Source organism: Pan paniscus, chromosome 18, assembly GCF_029289425.2.
Source record: "Pan paniscus chromosome 18, NHGRI_mPanPan1-v2.0_pri, whole genome shotgun sequence".
Lineage (NCBI taxonomy): Eukaryota > Metazoa > Chordata > Mammalia > Primates > Hominidae > Pan > Pan paniscus.
Window position 1 is genome coordinate 32,086,855 of NC_073267.2, and position 12,916 is coordinate 32,099,770.

At 46.7% G+C, this 12,916-nt stretch overlaps 1 pseudogene; it reads left to right on the plus strand.

The window, feature by feature from the left end:
- The first annotated feature begins 8,567 nt into the window (after window positions 1–8,567).
- On the plus strand, window positions 8,568–12,403 carry LOC117978919 (hsp90 co-chaperone Cdc37-like; annotated as a pseudogene).
- Window positions 12,404–12,916: the final 513 nt, after the last annotated feature.

The following is a 12,916-nucleotide window of genomic DNA, read 5'->3' on the forward strand; positions in this document are numbered from 1 at the left end:
GTCTCAAAAAAAAAAAAAAAAAAAAAGTAGACGATGCTAGATCTTGCAGGTCTTTATAGGCCTGTGGTTTGGAGCCGCCATCGGCAGAGGTTTTAGTGCAAGGGACTGTGTTACATTTTTCAAGGTGGTTTTGATATGGGAGCGGGACAGGGAAGTGCTGGGAAGGGAAGAGCATGCTCTTCCAAAGTGCTGGGATTATAGGCATGAGCTACCACACCTGGCCGTTTTATTTTTTATTGTGAAATATTTCAACAGACAAGAATAAAGACTATTCCAATGGACATCTATGTACTCACAACCCACCCAGCACCGTCAAAACTTAATATGAGGCTGGGCATGGTGGTTCATGCCTGTAATCCCAACACTTTGGGAAGCAGAGGTGGGCAGACCACTTGAGGTCAGGAATTTGAGACCAGCCTGGCCAACATGGTGAAACCCCATCTCTACTAAAAATACAAAAATTCGCCTGGCATGGTGGCAGATGCCTGTAATTCCAGCTACTCAGGAGGCTGAGGCAGGAGAATTGCTTGAACCCTGAAGGTGGAGGTTGCAGTGAGTCAAGATCGTGCCACTGCACTCCAGCCTGAGCGACAGAGCAAGACTCTGTCTCCAAAAAAAAAGTTAAAAAAAAAAAACAAGGTTCATTGTACATCTGTAAATCCATAAATATCTTTTTTTTTTTTTTTTTTGAGATGGAGTTTTGCTCTTGTTGCCCAGGCTGGAGTGCAATGGTATGATCTTGGCTCACTTCAACCTCCGCCTCCCAGTTTCAAGCAATTCTCCTACCTCAGCCTCCCAAGTAGCTGGGATTTACAGACGTGCACCACCACATCCAGCTAATTTTTGTATTTGTAATAGAGAAGGGGTTTCACCATGTTGTCCAAGCTGGTCTCGAACTCCTGACCTCAGGTGATCCACCCGCCTCGGCCTCCCAAAATGCTGGGATTACAGGCGTGAGCCACCACGCCCAGCTCTCTTTATTTTTAAATAATATGTGTACATTTTTACAAAATGAAAATGGTACAACAGAATACACAGGAAGAAAAAATATACAGGAAAAAATGTTTCCTTCCTGCCCTGACCTCATGTTCATCAGCTTTTCTCTCTAGAAGCAAACACAATTGTCAGTTTATAGCGTTATCTTCCAGATGTCACTTTGTGCCGTCTCTCTCCGTATCTCTCTTTGTGTATACACACACACACACACACACACACACACACACACACACAGAGTTGACTCTTGAACAATGTGTAGGTCTACGTATATGTGGATTTTATTCAATAAAGACAGTCAATCCTCCATACAGGTGGGTTCCACATCTGGAACGAAATGTCAATCAAAAATAACAGTATTCACTGGATTTGAAACCCATGTATACCAACGGCCCACATTTTGTAACCACAGGTTCCACAGGGGCAACTGCGGGACTTGAGTATGTACAGGTTTTGGTATCTCCCAGGAATCCTAGAACTAATCCCCTGAGGATACCAAGAAATGACTAGATAGAGACAGAAAGGATATAGATAGATGTATTGTATGTGTGTATGTATATATATATGTGTGTGTGTATATATATATTCAATATATATATATGAATTATATAGATCAGGGTGTGTGTGTGTGTGTGTGTGTGTGTGTGTGTGTGCGTCTACCTGGAACATATCTGTCTCTACCATTGTTTCCTGCATCTTATTTCATTATTCATATATCTTGCAGCTCATTCTGTATCAGTGCATATGGCTCTGTCTCATTCTCTTTTTTTGTTTGGTTTTTGAGACAGAGTCTTGCTCTGTCGCCTAGGCTGGACATAATCTTGGCTCACTGCAACCTCCGCCTCCTAGGTTCAAGCGATACTTCTGCCTCAGCCTTCTGAGTAGCTGGGATCACAGGTGCCTGCCACCACACCTAATTTTTGTACTTTTAGTAGAGATGAGATCTCACCATGTTGGCCAGGCTGGCCTTGAACTCCTGACCTCAAGTGGTCCGCCTGCCTTTGCTTCCCAAAGTGCTGGGATTAAAGGCACGAGCCACCACACCCAGCCTGATTGCCTTTTAAAAGTATTCATAATAGGCTGGGTGTGGTGGCTCACGCCTGTAATTCCAGCACACTGGGAGGCTGAGGTGGGTGGATCACCTGAGGTCAGGAGTTCGAGACCAGCTCGACCAACAATGGTGAAACCCCATCTCTGCTAAAAATACAAAATTAGCTGGGTGTGGTGGCACATGCCTGTAATCCCAACTACTTGGGAGGCTGAGGCAGGATAATTGCTTGAACCCAGGAGGTGGAGGTTGCAGTGAGCCGAGATCACGCCATTGCACTCCAGCCTGGGCAACAAGAGTAAAACTCCATCTCAAAAAAAAAAAAAAAAGCATAATAACCCCAGAAGGCAGGCCACACTGTTCCACTTTAGAGAGGAGGATGTTGATGTCCTAAAAGGTCAAGTGACCTGTCTAAGGTCAAATCGATAGTTTGCATTCCAACCCAAACATTATTCCACAGCTATCTAAACTGTTGAGAGATGTGTTGTTTTAGAGCCAGACTCCAACAATTTTTGAGTGAATTCAACTTAGTCTTTTTTTTTTCTTTTCGAGACGGAGTCTTGCTCCATCACCTAGGCTGGAGTGCAGTGGCGCGATCTTGGCTCACTGCAAGCTCCACCTCCTGGGTTCATGCCATTCTCCTGCCTCAGCCTCCCGAGTAGCTGGGACTATAGGCAACTGCCACCACGCCCGGCTAATTTTTTGTATTTTTAGTAGAGATGGGGTTTCACCGTGTTAGCCAGGATGGTCTTGATCTCCTGACCTCGTGATCTGCCCACCTCAGCCTCCCAAAGTGCTGGGATTACAGGTGTGAGCCACCGCGCCCGGCCTTTTTTTTTTTTTCTTTTTTTTTTTTTTTTGCAATTTCTGCTGCCCAGGCTGAAGTGCAGTGGTGTGATTACGGCTCACTGCAGCCTCAAACTCCTGGCCTCAAGCGATCCTCCCACTTCAGCCTCCTGAGTAGCTGAGACAACAGGCACACACCACTACATCCAATTAATATTTTTACTTTTTGTAGAGATGGAGTCTCACTATATTGCCCAGGCTGATCTTGAACTCCTGGCCTCAAGCAATTCTCTAGCATTGGCCTCCCAAAGCTCTGAGATTACAAGACTAAGCCACTGTGCTTGGCCTCAACTTCGTCTTGTAAATAGGAAAAATGGGAATGAAGGCAGCTGACTTAAAGAAATCCTAGGTCGGGCATGGTGACTCACACCTGTAATCCCAGCACTTTGGGAGGCCAAGGCGGGTGGATCACCTGAGATCAGGAGCTCGAGACCAGCCTGGTTGACACAGTGAAACCCCACCTCTACTAAAAATGCAAAAATTAGCCGGGCATGGTGGTGCATGCCTGTAATCCCAGCTACTTGGGAGGCTGAGGCAGGGGAATCGCTTGAACCCGGGAGGCAGAGGTTGCAGTGAGCCAAGATCTTGCCACTGCACTCCAGCCTGGGCGACAGAGCAAGACCTTGTCGCCAAAAAAAAAAAAAAAAAAAAAAAAAAAAAAAAAAGGGAAAGAAAACCTAGTAATTTACCTAATAATTTCTTCCTTTATGAGTGTAGTAGGCTCTGTGACTGGAGACAAACGTAACATGGGTGTATTTAATAGGTGAATTTTGTTAATACCCAGATTCTGATGGGGTCCTTAATGGTCCCAGAGTGGGAACCACACCCTGAAAGAGCTTTGATCAGTCTGGTGTCTCCAGTTCATGTGGGCGTACGTATTTCTCACAGCAGATTGACTCTCTTCATGTGCCTGTAATAACACAGCCAGCAAGCAGGAAGATGATAACCATAATTGGCATTTGAATAACAATTTCAAATGCATAGAGGTGCTTGAAACTCATGAAAACTTTTATGAAAAGTTGGGCAGGAAAAGCAGCTATTACTAACCTCATTTTACAAATGAGAATAGCAGGACTCTGCAGTGCGGGGGAGGGCTCTGTTGTGACAGCATGAGATTCTGAAACCAGGTCCTCTAACTCGCAGGTCACAGAAGATGCTTCCAAGTATATTATTTTATTGCGGAAGGGGAATGAACTGAGCGGAAGGAGAGGACAGAGCGTGGGAAAAGGGGAGGGAGTGCCACGGGAACCCCTCTGTGGGACAAAATGCTGGGTACCACACTCCCCCTCACTCACGCAACTCCAGCCACTGATATCCCCCCTTTTTCTTTTATTTTTTCCTTTTCTTTCTTTTTTTAATCTTAAAAATTATTATTACTATTTGAGAGAGGGTGTCACTCTGTCACCCAGACTGGAGTGCAGTGGTGTGATCATAGGTCACTGCAGCATCAAACTCCTGAGCTCAAGTGATCCTCCCATATCAGCCTCCCGAGCTGGGACTACAGGTGCATGCCACCACGTTGGACTGTTATTTATGTATTTATTTTGAGACAGGGTCTTGCTCTTTCACCCAGGCTGGAGTGCAGTGATACAATCATTGTCCTGGAACTACAGGCGCCCGTCACCACACGAGACTTATTTATTTTTATTTTTTATTTTTTGAGATAGAGTTTTGCTCTGTTGCCCAGGCTGGAGTGCAGTGGTGTGATCTCGGCTCACTGCACCCTCCAACTCCTGGGTTCAAACGATTCTCCTGCCTCAGCCTTGTGAGTAGCTGGAATTACAGGCATGCACCACCACATCCAACTAATTTTTGCATTTTTAGTAGAGACAGAGTTTCACCATGTTGGTCAGGCTGGTCTTGAACTCCTGACCTCAAGTGATCCACCCACCTTGGCCTCCCAAAGTGCTGGGATTACAGGCGTGAGCCACCGTGCCTGGCTGAGATTCATTTTTAAAATTTTTTTAGAGATGGATTCTCGCTATGTTGTCCAGGCTGGTCTCAAACTCCTGGGCTCAAGTGATCCTCCTGCCTTGGCCTCTCAAAGTGTTGGAATTACAGGTGTGAGCCAATGTGCCTGGCTTCAATATCCCCTTTCTAAAATAAATGTCTCAAAAGACTATGAAATTCAGGCTGGGCATAGTGGCTCATGCCTGTAATCCCAGCACTTTGGGAGGCCGAGGTGGGAGGATCACAAGGTCAAGAGATAGAGACCATCCTGGCCAACATGGTGAAACCCCAACTCTACTAAAAATACAAAAATTAGCTGGGAATGGTAGCGCGTGCCTGTAGTCTCAGCTACTCGGGAGGCTGAGGCAGGAGAATCGCTTGAACCTGGGAGGCGGAGGTTGCAGTGAGCCGAGATCACGCCACTACACTCCAGCCTGGCGACAGAGCGAGACTCCATCTCAAAAAAAAAAAAAAAAGAAAAGAAAAGACAAGACTATGAAATTCACAGATAATATAACTTTCTGATACACACAATTTTATCGTATTTTGCTTTGTGTTTAATTTTCTCAAATAGACCTCAGGTACCTTGAAGACAGGAATGTCTTAGTATCCCCTCAGTGCATTTCACATAGTACATGTTCAATGATATGTTTTTATTATTATTATAAATTTTTCGTTTGGAAACAGAGCCTTGCTGTGTCGCCCAGGTGTGAGTGCAGTGGCACGATTTCTGCTCACTGCAACCTCCGCCTCCAAGGCTCAAGCAATTTTCCTGTCTCAGCCACTGGAGTAGCTGGGATTACAGGCATGCACCACCACACCCAACTAATTTTTATATTTTTAGTAGAGACAGGGTTTCACCATGTTGGCCATGCTGGTCTCAAACCCCTAGCCTCAAGTGATCTGCCTGCCTCGGCCTCCCAGGATGCTGGGATTACAGGCATAAGCCACCACACTCTGCCTATTATTGTAATTATTAAAAGACAACATACATATAGCTAAATGAATCAGCTGCACTAATCAATCACTGGTTTGGTGTCTATCATCATCTATTAGTTTTGCCTGTTTTTTGATTTTTTTTTTACTAGAGACAAGATCTCACTCTCTTGCCCAGGCTGGTGTGCAATTGCAAGATCCCAGCTCACTGCAGCAGCCTTGAACTCCTGGGTTTAAGGGATCCTCCTGTCTCAGCCTCCCAAGTAGCCGGGACCACAGGTGTACACCACTAAGTTCAGCTAATGTTTTTTGTGGGGTTTTTGTTTTTTGTAGAGATGGGGGGCCTCACTATGTTCCCAGGCTGGTCTCGAACTCCTGGCCTCAAGCAATCATCCTGCCTCAGCCTCCCAAAGCATGGGATTACAAGCGTGAGCCACCACGCCTGGCCAGTTTTGCCGGTTCTTGAGCTTCATATAAATAGAATCATAAGGCATATCCTCTTTTGTACCTGACTTCTATTGTTGACCATAATACTTATGAGATTCATCCGTGTTAAGTGCATCAGTATGGTAGGACATTCTTTTTTGTTTGTTTGTTTGTTTTTTGAGATGGAGTTTTGCTTTTGTTGTCCAGGCTGGAGTGCAATGGCGCAATCTTGGCTCACCGCAACCTCTGCCTCCCGGGTTTAAGCGATTCTCCTGCCTCAGCCTCATGAGTAGCTGGGATTACAGGCATGCACCACCACACCTAGCTAATTTTACAATTTTAGTAGAGACTGGTTTTCTCCATGTTGGTCAGGTTGGTCTCGAACTACTGACCTCCGGTGATCTGCCCACCTTGGCCTCCCAAAGTGCTGGAATTACAGGCGTAAGTCACCGTGCCCAGCCCAGTCATTCTTTTTAAATTCCTGAATGGTTTTCAATTGAATGACGATCGATACCACAATGTATTCATTCTCCTGTAGATTTTTTTTTTTTTTTGATGGAGTCGCACTGTGTCCTCCATGATGAAGGGCAGTGGCATGATCTTGGCTCACTGCAACCTCCACCTCCCAGGTTCAAGAGGTTCTCGTGCCTCAGCCTCCCAATTAGCTTAGATTACAGGCATGCATTATCACACCTGGCTAATTTTTGTATTTTTAGTAGAGATGGGGTTTCACCATGTTTAGTAGAGACCAGGCCAGGCTGGTCTGGAAATCCTGACCTCAGGTGATCCTCCCACCTTGGCCTCCCAAAGTGCTAGGATTACAGGTGTGAGCCACCATACCTGGCCATATTATAAATAAAGCTTGTATCAACATTTTTTTCAATATTTATATCATATGTTTTAAATTTTTATTATTAGGTACAGAGTAGTTTTTGTTATACATCCCTGTTAAATTGAATATTTTATTTTATTTTTTATTTATTTTTTGAGATGGAGTCTCACTCTGTCACCCAGGCTGGAGTGCACTGTCACAATCTCAGCTCACTGTAACCTCCACCTCCAAGGTTCAAGCGATTCTCCTGCCTCAGCCTTCCAAGTAGCTTGGATTACAGGAACGTGGCAACACACCCAGCTAATTTTTGTATTTTTTAGTAGAGACAGGGTTTCACCATGTTGGCCAGGCTGGGACTATTTTATTATTATGAGATGACACTCTTTATCTGCAGTAATACTTTTTGTGAGTCTATTTTTTCTGATACTAATATAGCTTTCCAACTTCATTTTAGTTGGTTTTGGCCTGATGTTTTTTTTATTAATTGCTTTTCAATATTTCTGTATAATAATGATATTTATATACATCTTGAAATAGCATATAGCTAGCAGTTAGTTTTTTTTTTTTTTTTTTTTTTTTGAGATGGAGTTTCACTCTTGTTGCCCAGGCTGGAGTGCAATGGTGCAGCTCGCTGCAACCTTTGCCTCCCAGGTTCAAGCGATTCTCCTGCCTCAGCCTCCCAAGTAGCTGGGATTACAGGCACACACCATCATGCTAAGCTAATTTTTGTATCTTTAGTAGAGACAGGGTTTCACCATGTTGGCCAGGCTGGAATCGAACTCCTGAGCTCAAGTGATCTGAGTGCCTCAGCCTCCCAAAGTGGTGAAATTACAGGCGTGAGATACTGTACCTGGCCTATACTTAGCATTTTTATACTTAGAATCATGGTGACTGAGGCACTGCAGTGCAGCTGGTAAGCAATGGATTTTAATGTGTGTGTTGCCTTCAGTAAAGGAATTGTCCAAGTACAGCTCTTGGTAAAGATCCCAACGAAGCAAAATACATCTTCCTTCAATGACCTGAGATTTTAGTCAGCTCAGGCTGCTATAACAAAATACCATAAACAGGGTGGCTTAAAAAACAATATTTATTTTTCACAGTTCTGGAGGCTGGGAAGTCCAAGATTAAGGTGCTGGCCAAACCGATTTGGTGTCTGGTGAGGGCTCTGTTTCTGGTTTGCTCACAGCTGCCTTCTTGCTGTATCCCCACTTGGTGGAGAAAGAGATTGCTTGTCTCGTTCTCTTTCTGCGAGGGCATTAATACCATCATGAAGTCTCCCACCCTCATGACGTAATCTAGCCCCAATTACCTTCCAAGGTCCTCACCTTCTCACCTTCAAATGCTATGACATTGGGGATTAGGGCTTCAACATATGCATTTGGCAGGAGAACACAAACATTCAGTTCATACTAATACACGATAGTTGAATTCTTGAAAAATTCAGTGTATATTAAAACCAAGCAAGAAATACTTTGGGTTTAGGCTGGGCGCAGTGGCTCATGCCTGTAATCCCAGCACTTTGGGAGGCTGAGGCGGGCAGATTACCTGAGGTCAGGAGTTCGAGACCAGCCTGGCCAACATGGCGAAACCCTGTCTCTACTAAAAATACAAAAATTAGCTAGGTTTGGTGGTGCATGCCTGTAATCCCAGCTATTCAAGAGGCAGAGGCAGGAGAATCGCTTGAACCTGGGAGGCGGAGGTTGCAGTGAGCTGAGATCGCGCCACTGCACTCCAGCTTGAGTGACCAAGCAAGACTCTATATCTAAAACAAAACAAAACAAGCAACTTTGGGTTCATATGTAAAATGAAGTTAGATTCTTAGCACATATTGTTGGATGTCTGGCGGGGATATTAAAAAAACCACTCAAACGTAGAAGAATCTCTCTTCATCCAGGACCATACTGTGCATGGCAGGATGACTTTGCTCTCTCCCTCTAAGGACATTGTCACATTCACAGTGAGATCAAAGCCCCCACAAACAAGCTTCCAAAATGGCCCTAGGGGGCAGTACTACCTCACTGAGAACCACTGTTCAGGGAGTTAGCTGGGTCGCAGAGGCAAAATGTTGGACTACAGCGTGTGGGGCCACACTGAGCGATGATGAAGAGGAGAGGCATCCCAACACCCACTGGGCTAACCTCTTCCGCTGGCAGCACCAAGCCCGGGTGGAGCTCATGGAGCAGTTCCAGAAGGAGAAGGAGGAACTGGACAGGGGCTGCTGGGAGTACAAGTGCAAGATGGCCGAGTGCCAGAGGAAGCTGAAGGAGCTGGAGGTGTCAGAGGGTGCCAGGGTGGAGGTGGAGTGGCTACATGAGGAGCTGAGCTGTGAGCAGAAGCTGGAGGAGATGCCCAAGAAGAAGAGCATGACCTGGAACGTGGACACGCTCAGCAAAAGCAGTTTCAGGCTGGGTGCGGTGGCTCGCACCTGTAATCCCAGCACTTTGGGAGGCTGATGCGGGGCGATCACTTGAGGTCAGGAGTTTGAGACCAGCCTGACCAACATGGCGAAACCTCGTCTCTACAAAAATACAAAAAGTAGCTGAGCGTGGTGGTGGGCGCCTGTAATCCCAGCTGCTCGGGAGGCTGAGGCAGGAGAATCGCTTGAACCCGGGAGGCGGAGGCTGCAGTGAGCCAAGATCATGCCATTGCACACCAGCCTGGGCGACAGAGCAAGACTCCGTCTCAAAAAAAAAAAAAAAGAAAAGACGGCTTTAGCAGGAGCATGGTGAACACCAAGCCTGATGAGAAGATGGTCAACTACCTGGTCATCTGGTGTGCTGATCTAGAGGTGCGGGAGAAATGCGCCCTCACGGAGCAGGTGGTCCACTAGGCAATTGTCACGCAGTTCAACCTGGTGTTGGTCAGGAGCCGGAAGGGGTCCCCCGGGCCTGCTTCTGGCAGTTCTTCACTGAGATTCAGACGGCTGACTGCTAGTGCATGGAGAGCTTCAAGGACGAGCTGGAAGCCTCCACGGAGCCTGTGCGGGGCTGCGCCAAGCTGCGCATCTAGAAAGCAGGTGGTGCAGGAGTACTAGGAGGAGGAGCTCAAGAAGCAGCTTGGCCCTGGTGGCCTGGAACCCGTGGAGGTGACGAGTCCCCCCCTGAGGAACTCCAAAAGGGCTTCAATGCGAAGGACGCGCAAATGCAGCAAGATGGACCCCACCAAGGCCAAGTTCCCCATGCAGCAGTGTATCGACGCCGGCCTCCGGGTCCCCAACTCTGAGGTCAGCGAGGCCAAGGAGGGAGAGGAGGAGTGTTCAGGGACCGGCTGCTGGAAGCTGTTCCCAAGACAGGCGGGGACGTCAGTGCGTGACCCACCCCAGCTGCAGCTGCCACCTGTGTGCAAGCCCCTAGGCGCCCCTTTTCAGAAAACAAAAATAGACACCATCTCCCCAGCTCCTGGCTTCCTCCACTTCCGCTGCTCCCCCTAGCCCTGGGGGCCTGCCAGGCCTTCCCTGCCCTCTCCCCCTCCCCGCCCTCTCCACTGTCCCCACTCTCCAGCACCCATTCAAGTCTCTGCTTTGAGTCAAGGGACTTCACTGCCCACAGCGCCCCATCAGCATCATGCCAAAGGCCCAGGGGCCCGGGGAGGGGCAGAGGTCGCCAGGCTGGTCCACCAGGTAGAGGGGAGGGTCCCCAGCCACTAGGTGGCTCAGGTCACCGGGTTCTGTTTCCACTGTTCATCTGCTGTCTGTGTCTTCTATTTGGCAAACAGCAATGATGTTCTAAAAAGGATTTTAGATATTAAAAGAAAAAAAAAAAAGGCTGGATGAGATGGCTCACACCCGTAATCCCAGCACGCTGGGAGGCTGAGGAGGGTGGATCACTTGAGGTCAGAAGTTGAAGACCAGCCTGGCCAACATGGTGAAACCGCATCTCTACTAAAAATACAAAAATTAGCCGGGCATGGTGGCACCTGCCTGTAGTCCCAGATACTTGGTAGGCTGAGGCAGGAGAATCACTTGAACCTGGAAGATGGAGTTTGCAGTGAGCTGAGATAGTGCCACTGCACTCCAGTCTGAGCAACAGAGCGAGACTCCGTCTCCAAAAAAAAAAGTTGGAGGATTCACATTTCCTATTTTCAAAAGCTCACTACAAAGCTATAGTAATTAAGACAGTGTTGTATTGGTGTAAGAATAAACCTGGGTCTGGTGCAGTGGCCCACGCCTGTAATCCCAGTATCTCTGGAGGTCAAGGTGGGCAGATCATTTGAGCTGAGGAGTTTGAGACCAGACTGGGCAACATAGTGAGACACCGTCTCTACCAAAAAAATGTACAAAAGGTAGCTGGGTGTGGTGGCTAATTGGGAGGCTGAGGCAGAGGAGCCCAGGAGTTCAAGGTTACGGTGAGCTATGATCACGCCACTTCACTCCATCCTGGGTGACAAAAACCCTGTCTCCAAACAAAATAAAAAATAAAAGTAAAAATAAAGTTAGCAGTTAGGGTCTACTATGTTAACTTTTTTCTGCACAGACTGCTGTATCACACCACCTGCAAAAAAGTTAATTCAAAATGAAAACAAGATCTAAATGTAAGAGCTAAAACTATAAAACTCTTAGAAGAAAATGTAGGAGGCTGGGCGCGCTGGTTCACGCCTGTAATCCCAGCACTTTGGGAGGCCGAGGTGGGCGGATCACTTGAGGTCAGGAGTTTGAGACCAGCCTGGCCAACACAGTGAAACCCCGCCTCTATTAAAAATATAAAAAATTAGCTGGGTGTGGTGGCACACCCTTGTAATCCCCGCTACTCAGGAGGCTGAGGCAGGAGAATCGCTTGAACCCGGGAGTCTGGGCAAAAAGAATGAAACTCTGTTTCAAAAAAAAAAAAAGAGATGGGGTTTCACCGTGTTAGCCAGGATGGTCTCGATCTCCTGACCTCGTGATCTGCCCGCCTCACCCTCCCAAAGTGCTGGGATTACAGGCGTGAGCCACTGCACCCTGCCCCTCTTTGTTTGTTTTTTAAGAGATAGGGTCTTGCTCTGTGCCCACATTGGGGTGCAGTGGTATGATCATAGCTCACTGCAGCCTCGAATTCCTAGGCTCAAGTGATCCTCCCACTTCAGCCTCCAGAGTAGCTGGGAGTACAGGCACGCAGCACTACACCTGGCTTATTTTATTTTTATTTTTTGAGACAGGGTTTCATTCCTGTCACCCAGGCTGGAGTGCAATGGTTCAATCTCAGCTCACTACAACCTCCACCTCTCGGGCTCAAGCAATTCTCCCGCCTCAGCCTCCCAAGTAGCTGGGACTACAGGCATACCTTGCCAGGATAATTATTTTTTCTTTTTTCTTTTTTTGCCATGATGCCCAGACTGGTCTTGAACTCCTGGCCCAAGTTGTCCTCCTGCCTCCCAGAATGCTGGGATTATAGGCATGAGCCACCACGCCCGGCCTCCTTTTATCATTATTTTAATTTTTTATAGAGATAGAACCTTGCAATGTTGCTCATGCTGGTCTTGAACTCCTGGTCTCAAGCAAACCTCCCGCCTTGGCCTCCCAAAGTGCTGGGATTACAGGCATGAGCCACTGCACATGGCTCCCACTTAGATATGTTACCAGAAGCACAAGCAACCAAACAAAAAATAGATAAATTGGACTTCATCAAAATAAGTGTCTTTCCGTACCAAAAGACAATATCAAAAAAGTAAAAAGACAACACAGAATGGGAGAAAATATTTGCAAACCATGTATCTTATAAGGGACTTCTGTCTAGAATATATGAAGAAATCTTACAACTCAAAAAGACTTCAGATCTCTGGCTCTTTAATAAAAAAAGACAATCCCATTTAAAAATGGGCAAAGGATCTGAGAAGACATTTCTCAAAGAACTATATGTACGGTCAATAAGGACATGAAAAGATGCTCAGCATCATTAGTCACCAGGGAC